The sequence below is a fragment of the Dipodomys merriami genome, unplaced genomic scaffold (assembly GCF_024711535.1).
Source record: "Dipodomys merriami isolate MVZ:Mamm:240054 unplaced genomic scaffold, mDipMer1.0.p SCAF_8, whole genome shotgun sequence".
Lineage (NCBI taxonomy): Eukaryota > Metazoa > Chordata > Mammalia > Rodentia > Heteromyidae > Dipodomys > Dipodomys merriami.
Genome location: NW_027206401.1, coordinates 50,783,134 through 50,796,187, shown reverse-complemented (window position 1 = coordinate 50,796,187; position 13,054 = coordinate 50,783,134). Strand labels below are relative to the sequence as shown.

General features: G+C 39.6%; 1 pseudogene; it reads right to left on the bottom strand.

Annotated features, from left to right (window-relative positions):
* Nucleotides 1-1,846: 1,846 nt before the first annotated feature.
* On the bottom strand, nucleotides 1,847-3,497 carry LOC138819298 (suppressor of cytokine signaling 6-like; annotated as a pseudogene).
* Between the last annotated feature and the right edge of the window lie 9,557 nt (nucleotides 3,498-13,054).

The following is a 13,054-nucleotide window of genomic DNA, read 5'->3' as shown; positions in this document are numbered from 1 at the left end:
ACCCAGTTGCCAAAAACCCCTTGACATTCCTTTCTTGCCCCCACTCCAGTTTTATTTCTCCTTTCCTGTAATGGGCCACAACAAGGCTTATGCTCCAAATGGAACTTTTCTGGCCTATGGCCAGGGTGTGTTCTCCTGTGTCATTCATGTTAACTGACCTTGTCACCTTGTTGACCTTTTGCTTGACCTTTCCAATGTTTCTTTTAACAGGATAACAGCCCCCACAACCATGACACCACCTGGGAACAAGTCCAGACCATCCTGTAACTATAGGCAACTGGAGACTTCACTTACACTGCCCTGCTTTGCCCAGTGCAGACCCAGACCCTAAAGACACCAGCTCCAGAGACTTTTAGAGGCCCCCAGGCCAGCAGGAAATAGCCAAAAGAGCCCATGACACCTCTTGGCTTTGATAACTATTGTCATGGAAAAGATAAGGAACTTTACCAACAAAACTGTCAAGCAAATGCTTCTTGGATGGTACTCAGCTGAGCAACAAATCAGGGACCCTTGACTACTTTGCCCCTTTACAGCAGGAGGTAGCCCTTACCCCCAGCCTGGTAACCCCTATTTTTATTAAACAACAAAGCAGGGAATGTTAGTATTATCCCCACCTTTGGTCCTCAACTCCATCCAGACCTGAGCTCCTCTCAGCTCTAGAGTTCCACCCTACAGCTGGCCACACATTCTCTCCACCTAGACCCACTTGCACATGCATTTACCTTACTTCTTCCCTCAATTCCCCCAAGACCTACTTGCGACTGGGATAGGAATGGATGCCTTGTTCTTCTCCCAGGGAGATATGACCCCTCAAATAAACCTTATAATAATCTTTCTCCTGTACCTGCCTGCCTCTGTGTGGTCTCCTGGGATGGTCATGAAGGATTCCTACAAACTTCCTTTTCAATGTGTTGTTTACTACCAGTCAACTGTTTTTGCTGAGCAACCTGGTGGGGATGAAATTAAAATGTGCAGGTAATTCCAAAATATGTTTTTATTTATTATTTTTTTAGGAGAGTACAGTTATCTTTTATTTCTATAACAGTTCTGGTTCCACGACTTTTTAACTTAGGCCAACTTATACCCAAGTTGAAGGATAGAAAAGGCAACAATTTCTAAACTGGTGGTATATTTTTCTTTACAATTTTTAATGTAAGGCCATTTTTTTAAAAAGAGACAATATGAAAATGAAGGAAACAGACCCAACCTTTCACAATAAAAAATTAACATAACCTTAAAAATAATTTAGAAAAGTGTTGTAAAACATGTAGATTTGCATTCCATTAGCCAAGATTATGCCAATTCATAATTCTGAATAATCTTTCTATAGTATGAGATTAAATTTATGCCAATTCATAATTCTGAATAATCTTTTTATAGTATGAGATGAACAAATCATTTTCAGTGTTTTATCACACACATATATGTTTATTCAACACTATCATTTGAAAACCGGCCATTTAAAGACAGCAATTTTCATTTGCTAAGTTTAATTCAACTTAGGGTTGAATATACATGAAATGTGCTTTTAATGCATAAAAATCACAATGGATAGCAGCAAAGGACTAGGGGATTCAGGAAAATCTGATAATTCTCATTGTGATTGTTCTGCAATGAACATAATTCACACTTCTAGAACCTCAAGACAACCCCTTTTAAAGAACCAAAATAAACCCACCACACCTTGCAGACATTTCCCTACCCCTAAAGAATTCGATGACTCTTTTACACTTAAAACTAAAATAGTTATGGCAACAAAGGATTTTGATGGCGTTGAAAGTTTGTAAACTGTTTTTCAATCTCTTTTTCTTATTCCCAAAGTGCAAGATGCAGGGTTCTCAATCTTTCAGTAGTGCTTCTCCTGTAAATAATCCTTTATTTTGTTTGGCAAAGGCAGTTTCTGAATGAAGTGTATTCTGGTATACTGACATATAACAAAAAGACACAGGTACTGCAGAGAAGGCACCTGCATGAACCCTGATACCGGGTTGGTCAGTCTGACAGGGTGAATGGCAGATTCAGGCAGCTGAGATTGTCCTGATACCGGGTTGGTCAGTCTGACAGGGTGAATGGCAGATTCAGGCAGCTGAGATTGTGAATAACAAAAAGCTCCATTCTCAGAGTCCCTGATTGAATGCTCAATTAGATCTACTATAGACATATGTCCTTCCATATCTGGCTGTTCATAAAAGCTAAATCTACCATTAGAGTGCTTGATTCTAGTGTGAAGTGTTTTACCATGGGAGCGAAAGTTCATGCTTAAAAGGTAACTATCCTGCACAAGAAAAGAGCCATCTGGCACATTTGCCAGCTTCCCTTCTGCCTCCCAATGTGTGATCGGTCCCCAACACCACCCTTGTTTTGAAAGTTTCTTCAGCTCCTCTGTCAAGCTTGTCACAGCCATGGGACCACTACTCTGCACAGAGTCATACACTGTGGCAGCCCCAGGAGCAGAGTTAGGATCAAAATTCAAATGGCAGCCCATAACTTTCAACCACATGGGCATCTGGGCCAGTGAGTCCACTGAAGTTCCTTTGGATTTGATTATTCTGCATTGGAGGTGGCAATGGTGACAGTGGAGGGACATCATCGTGACTTGCTCTGGGGTTCTGAAACATGACTCCTGTGGTGCCAATCAGTAAGCCATTCACAGACTGATCCACGAAGATCTCTGGGCCAACGAGACGAGGCCCTGGTCTACCTGATTCTCTTCTTCTGGGAAAGAGCTCCCTCCCTCCTGAGGAGGAATCGCAGAGACCTCATGGGTGAAAAACTGTCCAGACAATAGCTCCTCGATCCTTCCAAAGTACATCCCGTCGTCTAAAGGCACAGTATACTGCATGTAGTCCTGAGGCATAAGTCCAGTAACTACAGGCACGTGATCGTCCATGTGGAGACACAGGTCTCCCGTGGGGGAATCATATCTCTTGAGTGGAATACTTGGCTCTTGGCACACAGTTTCCGACTGACGGTCCTGGAAATCCTTTCACACACCGTTCAGGGCTGGGATTGGGCTGGAGGAGTGAACCAAGGCCTTGACCCGTACCTCCATTTTGATGCACGTTTCCTCAGAGTTTGTGGGCTGCAGAGGCCAGGGTGTGGGGCTGTAGTGGTGCCTGCGGAGGGAGGTGGGCCTCATGGGCCCCTGGGCTCTGACATCCTTGAAGACGATGGGGGCAGAGGAGGAGGAGAAGGTGTAGTCAGCAGAGCCCCAGGGGGCGTGCAGCCTTTGCCTGTAGGCTTCTGCGTCACCGAGAGCTCTGTCTCTTCAGGGTGCCCATCAGACTCCCGCTCTTGGATCTGGGTTTCCCCCCTTTCTCCTTATCGTAGAGATCACAGCTGGCCATGTCTGTACCATAGCAGCCATCAAACAAGGAATCTTCTTTTCCAAAGTCACTGGCTAACAGTGGTGGCTGGACTACCATGAAGTCAGTTTCTTCTTTGCTTTTATTCAAATTAAAATATTTCAGGAAGGTTTGAAGACTAATTTTCTTCATTATGACTAGCTACTGCTAATCCAAGAGGATCAGTTTCAGTTTTGCTCTGGAGTATTAGCTCCAAACATTTGGAGAGGCGGCAAAGAAGACTTCCTCGGCCGCCGCCGCCGCCTTCCCCCCCTCCTCCCCCCTCCCCCTCCCCCTCCTCCCCCCTCCTCCCCCTCCCCTTCCCCCTCCCCCCTCCTCCCCCCTCCTCCCCCCCTCCTCCCCCCCCTCCTCCCCCCCCTCCTCCTCGCGGCCATGTCACCTTGGCCCAAGCGCGAGCAGTTATGGAGAGGCGAGGGGCGGCCCAGTAATGATTCTTCTTCTTCACTTTATTTTCCAAATTTTTATACATTTGTTTATATTAATTCACTTAATTTGATGGCTTGAACTCAGGGCCTGGTTACTGTCTGTGAGCTATTTTGCTCAAGGCTGATGCTCTACCACTTGCATCATAGCTCCACTTTAGGCTTTGTTTTTTTATGTGCAGTAATTGGAGATAAGTCTCATAGGCTTTCCTTGGGCTGGCTTTGAACCACAATGCTCATCTAAGTAGCTATGATTATAGGTGTGAGCCACTGATTCCCGGGTATTTTACTTTTCTGAATTTCAAAAGGTTACAATTTAACATGTCGATCTAAGTGTTCATGGCTTCCTGTTCCGAGTCACTCTATTATTCTCCCCATTCCTTCTATTTTCTTGCCACAGATTCATATTTCCCACTTCCTTCTTTTCCTACTCAAGCCTGTAATAGAAGCTATTAAGCTTCTTTAAATTATTATTTTTTTTACTTAATTTCCTTTATTTCTCATCCCAGATCTACAGTGTAGGAAGTAGGAGGAAAATAACACCATTGAGGAGTCTTGATTCTAGCTTCACGAGACACCATCTTATACCACCAGGAATTTTATAGTTCTAATGTTTGTTTTTTTTAATGATGAAGAGTGAGTTTCCACCACTTCATTTTCTGAATAAAGACTAAAATTTAATAATAACAACCAGCAAACGTCACGTTGTGTTTATAAGGTATTTCAATACAAAAATGGTCACAAAATAATCTAGTATCTTTTAAGTTCTATATTGTCAGAGTTAAGGGAAACTTCCGTTCTTTGTTTTCTTTTCCTTTTGGCCAAGACTCCCTCAGACTTTGCTTTAGTTATGTGCTTATCTGTGGATCTGAAACTCTTTGTGGATTTGTGAGAGAAGTGAATAATACATAATTTCTTCTTATAATAAACATAAGTTCTGGGAGAGATAACAGTAATGTATAAAAATTAAAATGAAGATACCAGTTGTAGAGAGTAAGAACTGCAAAAATAAAAGGAAAATAGGAATGAGGAATATTTATTGGGTCATTTCAGGTGCTTACTGTGAACATTTATTTGAGAAATATTACGTGACCTATTATGAGTGACTCAGTTTGTAAGTGATGAGTTGCGCTTCTGACATGTATCCATTAGGCAAATAGCCGCCTATCAGGAATGAAGCCAAAGCTAAGGGATTTGGTTTAGGAAGGAAGGTTCCAGCAGATAAACTCTTTGATTTTAGAATTAAGGATGTTAAAACCTTTAACCTCTCCCCTCTCATTTGTAGTCTATGTTCAACAAGAACACAAGAGCTTAAGAGTTTTGTTGTTTAAGTTTCCAATGAAAGGCTTTCAGGTATAGCATAAATTCACAATCAGATTGAATCTCAGCTTTTGCTCCTTTTAAGGCTTGAAACTTTTAGGAAGGAATGACATTGAGAGAATGTAAATCCTTGTTCTTGTTTGTTTGTTTGTTTCTTTTTTTTATTGTGAAAATACCGTACAGAGGGGTTACAATTACATGAGCAAGGTAATGAGTACATTTCTTATCAAGAATTGTTGCCTCCTCCTGTTTCCCCTTCCCATCCCTTCCCATCTGCTCCCCCTTCCCCCCCAGCCAAAGTTCCTTGTTTCTTTCTCTCCATTTGAGAACCATGAACTTATTACCCAAATAACTTATCCTGAGTTGATTGTCTTTATTTTGTAGTTGATTTGAATATAAGCTTTAGAGTATTGTGTACCCTCTAAACAAATGTGTCTGTCTGCCTGTGAAATATGTTCCCTCTTAATGTCTTTATAACTTATAATTAAATTTATAATCTTCTATTCATTTCAACCTATCTAATTTTCCCAAGCTATGTGCTTTTGCTCATGAATGTGAATTACTGTCACTCTGGAAGTAATTATCTCATTTCTCTAAGCGCAAAAAGTAGGGCTTGGGGGCTTGTTTAGACCCTTGATGGCATCAAGAATTAATGAAAACCCCCAAAGAAAAGCAAAATAAATAGCATATGGCAGTAGTTGAATTCAACAGCACCATATTAAAAGGACAATATGTCTAAAACTGCTTCTCAACAAATCTACATACTGCTTCAAAGCATCTTTAGAACTACACAGCAAAAGGACCCAGGGCTCATCAACATCTAGGTCTCTGATGTGTTCTGATTACCATTTGTGAATCAGAAAAGAAATTTAGATATCATGTCAGAAAGTTGTGGCTTTCTGAAAGTAATCCTGTTGCCTGAGCTGGTGTATATGATGGTGATGCTTATCCAACCCCACATTCTGGGAGCAAGTAGTACTGTACCAAAGCAGTATTCACTGAACAGAACTTTGTTCCTCAAACAAGATGCTATTTAAATAATTCTTGCTAGAAATCTTTTTTAGATGCCTCCATTGAAATCCTTCTTTTATTTTAAAAATACAAAAAAAATCAGTATTTTGTACTGAGATACAGAATAATTCCCCTAAGACTAAAATCCATATATATATGTTTATATATATTTGATAGTTTTTTGGATTCATAAAACTGTAAATGTTTTGGAGCCATTTGCTTTGTCATAGTAAACATAACTGTACCCAGCTATGCAAGCCCTGTGCAGACAACTCCTTACCTCTTGGCTAAGTTTCCACCCAGTATCTGAGTTACCTAGGTAACTGGCAGACCTGGAAGCAGTCACCTTCCCCTTCTGGTAGGTCACATTCTGGGCTGCCCCAGGCCTTCCATCTGACTGTGATTCCCAGGCCCTGAGGTCACATCCAGATCCAGTGTGGCCATACCTTTCCTCCACCTGGCCAAACCTCTTCCTGTCCCTGGCCTAGGTAAGTCCTGGCCCAGGGGTGGGTTGCCCCATTTGGCCATGCCTTTCCACCATGCAGGGCAGGGGCAGCAGTTTAGTAAATAAAATTTCTTTTCCTGTCTGAATAGCATGTGGTGGTCTCTTCATCGGCTACCTAATGAAACCTACTTATTTAATATAACTTAAAATAATATCAATTGTGATTATAAGCTTGAGCTTTAGAATTAAGTCTGGTTTTGATATTGCTTTCATGTGTTGAGTATATCAATGATCCCAGTGATCCCTTTCTAACACCGCAAAAATGTTGGCGTGATGCAAGTTCTTAACATTTTGCTTTTCTGTCTATATTCAAGAAGAGGGTCTACTTAGGGTGCCTCTTAGCCAACAAAAAGAGAGTCCAGTAGAGAATAGTTGATTTTTTTTTAAAGTCATTTAAAAACATGCACATCTGCTGAGTGCTGGTGGCTTATGCCTGTAGTCCTAACTCTTCAAAAGGCTGAGATGTGAGGATCATGTTTCCAAGCCAGCCCAGGAAGCTAGAAGTGGATCTGTGGCTCAAGTGATAGAGCACTAGCTTTGAACAAAAAAGCTCAGGGACAGCACCCAGACCCTGAGTTCAAGCCTGTGGAGACACACACACACACACACACACACACACACACACACACACACCCCTACACAATTTTTGGCATAATTTATTCACATTGCCATTACTCAGATGTGTGCTCAACTAAATTTTGAGCATTATATTGTCAAAGAAAGAGTGCAAACAATTGAATTAATAATAAACCTATGCAATAAGTGGTTAAGTAAATATAACAGAGGGCAAACTTGCATGCATGTATAAAATTATTCCAATGAAGCTCCCTTGTTCTATTGATGTATGGTAATTTTAAAAAAATGAAGAAGGAGGAGAAGAAGGAAGAAAAGAAATAATCCAGCTTCAGAGACTGGAGCATTAATGCTGTTTCCTAGAGCATAAACACTCTTTTTATTGTTGTTATTGTTGCTATTGCTATTGGTGGAGGTTGTTTTGCTCCCCTATTAATAAGAATAATCTGAACCCTTTTGTGCTATCATAAACCCCATCCTAATTATGGTAGACTTTTACTTCCTATTTTATTCATTTTTGTAAAGGCAGTATTTTTGTGATTAATTTTTTTTAATTGTGAAAATACTGCACAGAGGGGTTACAATTACATGGGCAAGATAGTGAGTACATTTCTTATCAAACATTGTAGCCTCCTCCTTTGTTTATCCTTCCCATCCCTTCCCATCCTTCCTCCCCCCCCTTCTCCAGACATACAATTATATTACATATTGAATATCCTTTATTTAAAAAAAAACCCTTGTATTCTAATATGCCCCTCTAGGAGCACCGAGACTCACTGCTCTAGTTTTTCAACTGAAAATCAGAAAGTTGTATAGTTAAATAAGCCCATATGCTTATTAATTTAAAATCCTGAAGCATGACTCTTGAATGCAAGGACAGAAACATGACTGTCAGATATACACAGGTGAATTCTCAGAGAACACATGGTTGCTTTCTTAGGATGATTGACATTAGAAAGCTTCTTGTGTTTAGCAAGCATGTAACCACACAAACTCTACTTTGGTGTGCTTTGGACTGAGAGGATTTCTATCCTTCACCTCTGCAGAATCCCAATCTCAAGAATGGAAGCTGGTAAGAGACTATGCTTCAGAAACCATGAGGATGTTGAGCATTCAGCAGTGACGAAAATTGAAAATGTCAGAGATCATTCAAATGGCTATAGATAGCCTCCAAAGCAGTGTATCATCAGACTACCCCCGTGAAAATGCCCAGTACCCTTTCAGTCAGTGCATAGAAAAAGCCCTGCACATATTTGAGCACATAGTAAGTGTGCAATCATATCTATCAGTATTCTTTATGCTTAGTGCTATTATTTTAGATTCTTAGTACTGGCAACAGATTCAGTAGAGATTTGCCAGGCATCCCTCTGTCCCCAGGTCTGGCCTAGCAATCTCGAGGGCACTGAGGAACTCCTGGGCTCCAACAGCAGCTTTCCCTGTCTTCCTGGAGCCTTCTCTGACTCAGAGAATGCTCCTGACTCAGTCTGACTCAGCCACAGGAAAATGCTGCTAAGGTTGGCATAGAGGATGCAAAAACTGGCCTGGAATGTTTTATTTGAGCTACAACTTATTTATTATTTTGTTTTGATTCATGTTCACAGCTGCTGCTACAGTGTGCACCATTTTTAGTAGATGAAAAATCTAAGTAAGTACAGGAAAGGAAAAGAAGTCTTTCCTATTGAATCTTCAACCTTTGAAGAACAATAAATTATAAAATTCAAGAGGACATTTACAGAAAATGGGGAAAACTTAAAATATTTGAGTTAACCATTTGCTTCCCATTTTGGGGGAAATCATTTTGGAAAAAAGTGGGAAAGCTGCAGTGCATGGGCCTGGGGCTTTGGTGGGGGTGAAGGGTAGAAAGTGGTGGTGTGATGCTCACAAAGTTCCTTAAGAACCAGGTACTTGGCCCATACATTTTTGGAATTTTATGTTTATAACAATGATTTGTGTCTTTTCATATTTATTTAAATGACACATGCTTTACACATACATGCCTAGTTGGCTGTGGAGAAAAACAAACCTGCCTTCAAACTAAATAAAATTCTTCCTAAACTTAATCTTTCAATACCCCTTATATAGTAGGAATTTAGAAATATTCCTGTTGTTGATTGGGAAGGAAAAAAAAAATCTAGGAAATCACAGTCTGAATACAAAGCCACTGAACTTTTAGAATTTTCGACAGGGAAAATAGCTTTATTGGAGTCCTAGCACATAGAGGGAGGAGAAGAAAGATCTCAAGAAAAGCAAAAACTAAAGAATGTAGGTTATTGGTTAACTGTGAGGGTTTGTAGTCAAGTTAAAATTTGATGGAAGAGTCAAGGATGGGTCTAAATTTTGTGGAGCATAACATTTATATAATTGAGGGTAGACAAGTCTTCTTTTAAGAAAAATACATTAAAAATTACAAATGTATAATTAGGTTGAAGGCTTTGGAAGAAACTCATGTTAGGAAGGGGCCCTGAAACCTAGGCTTTCTTAGCTTTACAGTAAACCTTACACAAATAAAGATAGAGAAAAAGATTCATGTACCAAAATCTGAAAATCTAATTCTGACCTCATCCCTCACATCCATAATTTATGACTATGAGAGAGTTATTGGCATTTTTATCTCCATTTTTTATTTGCAAATGGTGCTTGTGATATATAAGACAATAAAGGAGAATAGTTCTAGGATTATCATAGAAACTTCTTTTTTTTCTTTTTTTTTTATTGTGAAAATACTGTACAGAGGGGTTACAATTACATGGGCAAGATAATGAGTACATTTCTTATCAAGCATTGTAGCCTTCTCCTTTTTTTCCCCTTCCCATCCCTTCCCATCCTTCCCCCACTCCCCCACCCAATTCTCCCCCCCCCCAAAGTTGTAAAGTTTGTTTTTGACTTAACAACTTGTACATCTCATTGTTGCAATGGGTCCACCTGTATCCCTATTTAAACGACTTGTTTTTCCCCTTCCCCGCCACAAATTATACCGACATCAAATACAGTGAAAGCAGGGGTTATACTGTGGGGGAGGGACATACAAAGCAACAAAGAAATAATCTTATAAATGTGTTAGAAACAATTGCAAGAAAGAAAAAAAAATTTGAGTACATATCTTAGGGTTCATTTCCCTAACATCACCTTATCTGACCTTTTCTGCTTGACTCAGACATATACTAGATATTGCAAATATATCATAGAAACTTCTTTGTGGAGTTTGAGCTTTGAGATACAGTGAGAATCAATAAAGGCAATTGAACCCTTGTACTTTTTTTTTTTCTGGTCCTGGGGCTTGAATTCAGGGCCCGGGCCCTGTCCCTGAGCTTCTTTGTGCTCAAGGTTAGTGCTCTACCACTTGAACCACAGTGCCACTTCCAGCTTTTTCTGAGTAGTTTATTAGAGGTGAGGTGCCCGGACTTTTTGCCTGGGCTGTCTTCTTTGAACCAGATACTCAGATCTCAGCCTCCTGAGTAGCTGGGATTACAGGTATGAATCACCAGCACCCAGACCTTGTACTTTTATCTTCATCATCTACATTTGCATGATGTGGATAATGTACATACCCCTACATTCAATTATTTAATTGGTCAACCTTTATTATTCTTTTACTGTATATCAGCTACTATGAAAAAGGTTGAGCAAACCACAGTGAATAAAGCAGAGAAGGCCCTGCTTCTTGTGAGATTTCATTTGAATTGAGAATCAGATTTTTTTTAATGCGTATGAAAAATGTATTACAGACTGGAGTAATTTAATCAAATTTAATTTAAAGTAATTTAAACTAATCTCTCTGAAGTATATAAACCCAGGGAAGGGAATGAGGAGTCACTCATTTATTAAATTAACTTCCTTGATATTTCATGGTAACACACACACAAAAGCAAAGGAAATTTATAACTCTCAAGAAGCTTATCTAGTTGAACAAATGAAGAAAGCTATGCCATGCAGAGACGGTGAGAAGAGTAAAATATTCAAAATGGGAGCAAAGAGAACAGGGCTGAAGTGTTCAGAGGTAAAAAGAAGAACAGGAGCAATTACCTGAAGAAACTGACCTCTTAGCTGAATTCAAAGGATAGACAGATTTTACCTTGACATGTAGGAACAGGAATAGCAATGTATCCCATATGAATATCTGAAATATTTGTTCAAATATACAAAAATTGGAGAAATAGCATGAATTGACATTTTTGTGTGCCCAGTTGGGCTATTTTACATTTTTATTTTTCTTCATTGTCATTTATGTATTATACAGGAAAGTTACAATGCCTTCATAATAAAACTTACTGCAGTATATTTTTACTTGGAATACAGTGAGATCTGTATAAATATACATCAGCATTATTTTCATTAAATGTGACTTAGTTACAGCAGATTGCTAATTAAGTTGTAGTTTATCAACACATTGGAACTGTTTCCACTATTGTCAGAGGCTCATTTGCACTGCTAAACACTATTAATCTATTTATTGTTGAGAGCTGAATTGCTGAAAGTAAAAATAATTTGAACATAAAGTTAACATGATATTTAAAATTTTACTGAAACACACTGGAGGAAAATGGCCGTTTTCCTCATGGTAAAAAACCCTATTAGTGACTAACCCTCCACAATTTTAATATACATTTTTTCCTGTTGGCTATGTTTTGAAATTTGACATATAAGTCTAATAAGCAGTTTGGTTGCTGATGTGGGTCTGTTTCAACTTTGTTTTGCTTATTTGCTCTCATGACTTCAAAATCAGTCACCATCATATATTTCCAAATTCTGACTGCTGATCTAATCTATATTGCAAATGTAGGACAAGACTTGATTAAAAACAAACATTAGGTGTTCAAAGAATCTCTTTTTTCCTTTTCCCTCCCCCACTTCCCTTTCTTTGGCCCCTTCTATCAGGCTTCTTTTGCTTTTAGTTTGTTTATTTGTTTGGGCTGGTCCTGAGGCTTGAGCTCAGGGCCCAGGTGCTGTCCTTGATCTTCTTTGGCTCAAGAAGAGCACTCTACCACTTCTGGCCTTTTCTGAATAGTTTGTAGGAGATACGACTCTCACAGACTTTGCTGCCTGGGCTGGCTTTGAATGTCATCCTCAGATCTCAGCCTCCTGAGTAGCTAGGATTACAAGGTTGGGCCATCAGCACCCAGCCTGCTTTTGTTTATTTTTACATGAAAGTTATTTTACTAGAATGTGACTAGGTATTTGTCATTCTGGGTTGTTATTCTCAGATCATCAGAGGCCCCACTGCTTCCCTCTTCATTTTTTATGAGGGGCTACCATGCAGGTCTTCAGAGTGCCGTTTATATCGGCTACATTTCAGTTGCTGCATGCATAATGCAGCACAAATCAGGACAAATAAAGTTTTGAGCCAGTTGTTCCTAAAGCAGAACTGTGCACAGAAGTACCTGCTTCTTTCAACAATAGGCAGCTCTTTCTTCCTGACCTCCTGGGTCCCCTAAAACTTAATCTAACATTTGAGAATGGCCTCTTCATTATTCACCATTGGAACTGTGAAGAGCACCAAAGATCAGGTGGCCCAACCAAGTCTGTAAGGCTTCTTCCCTTGCATCTGTGTGCCTGAGGAATGCAGCATCAGTCTCAGTGTAAAACAATATTCCCTAAAGAAGACTACTGGGAAGTGATATGGTGGAGGAAGTAAGGATAGAATATAATATTTGACTTAGATTGTATAAAATGGATAATGAATGATTTTAAGATATAAATGTAACTGTACTTTCTGTGGATAAGACTTCCCTGGTGACTAACTATTTTAGCTAGTAACTGTAACTCTTTAACCCTATAACTCTGCAACTCTGCTTCTGCTGTTTTCTGAACAATGTGAGTCCTAACTCAGCTGAACCATGACTACCCTTTGTTCTATTACC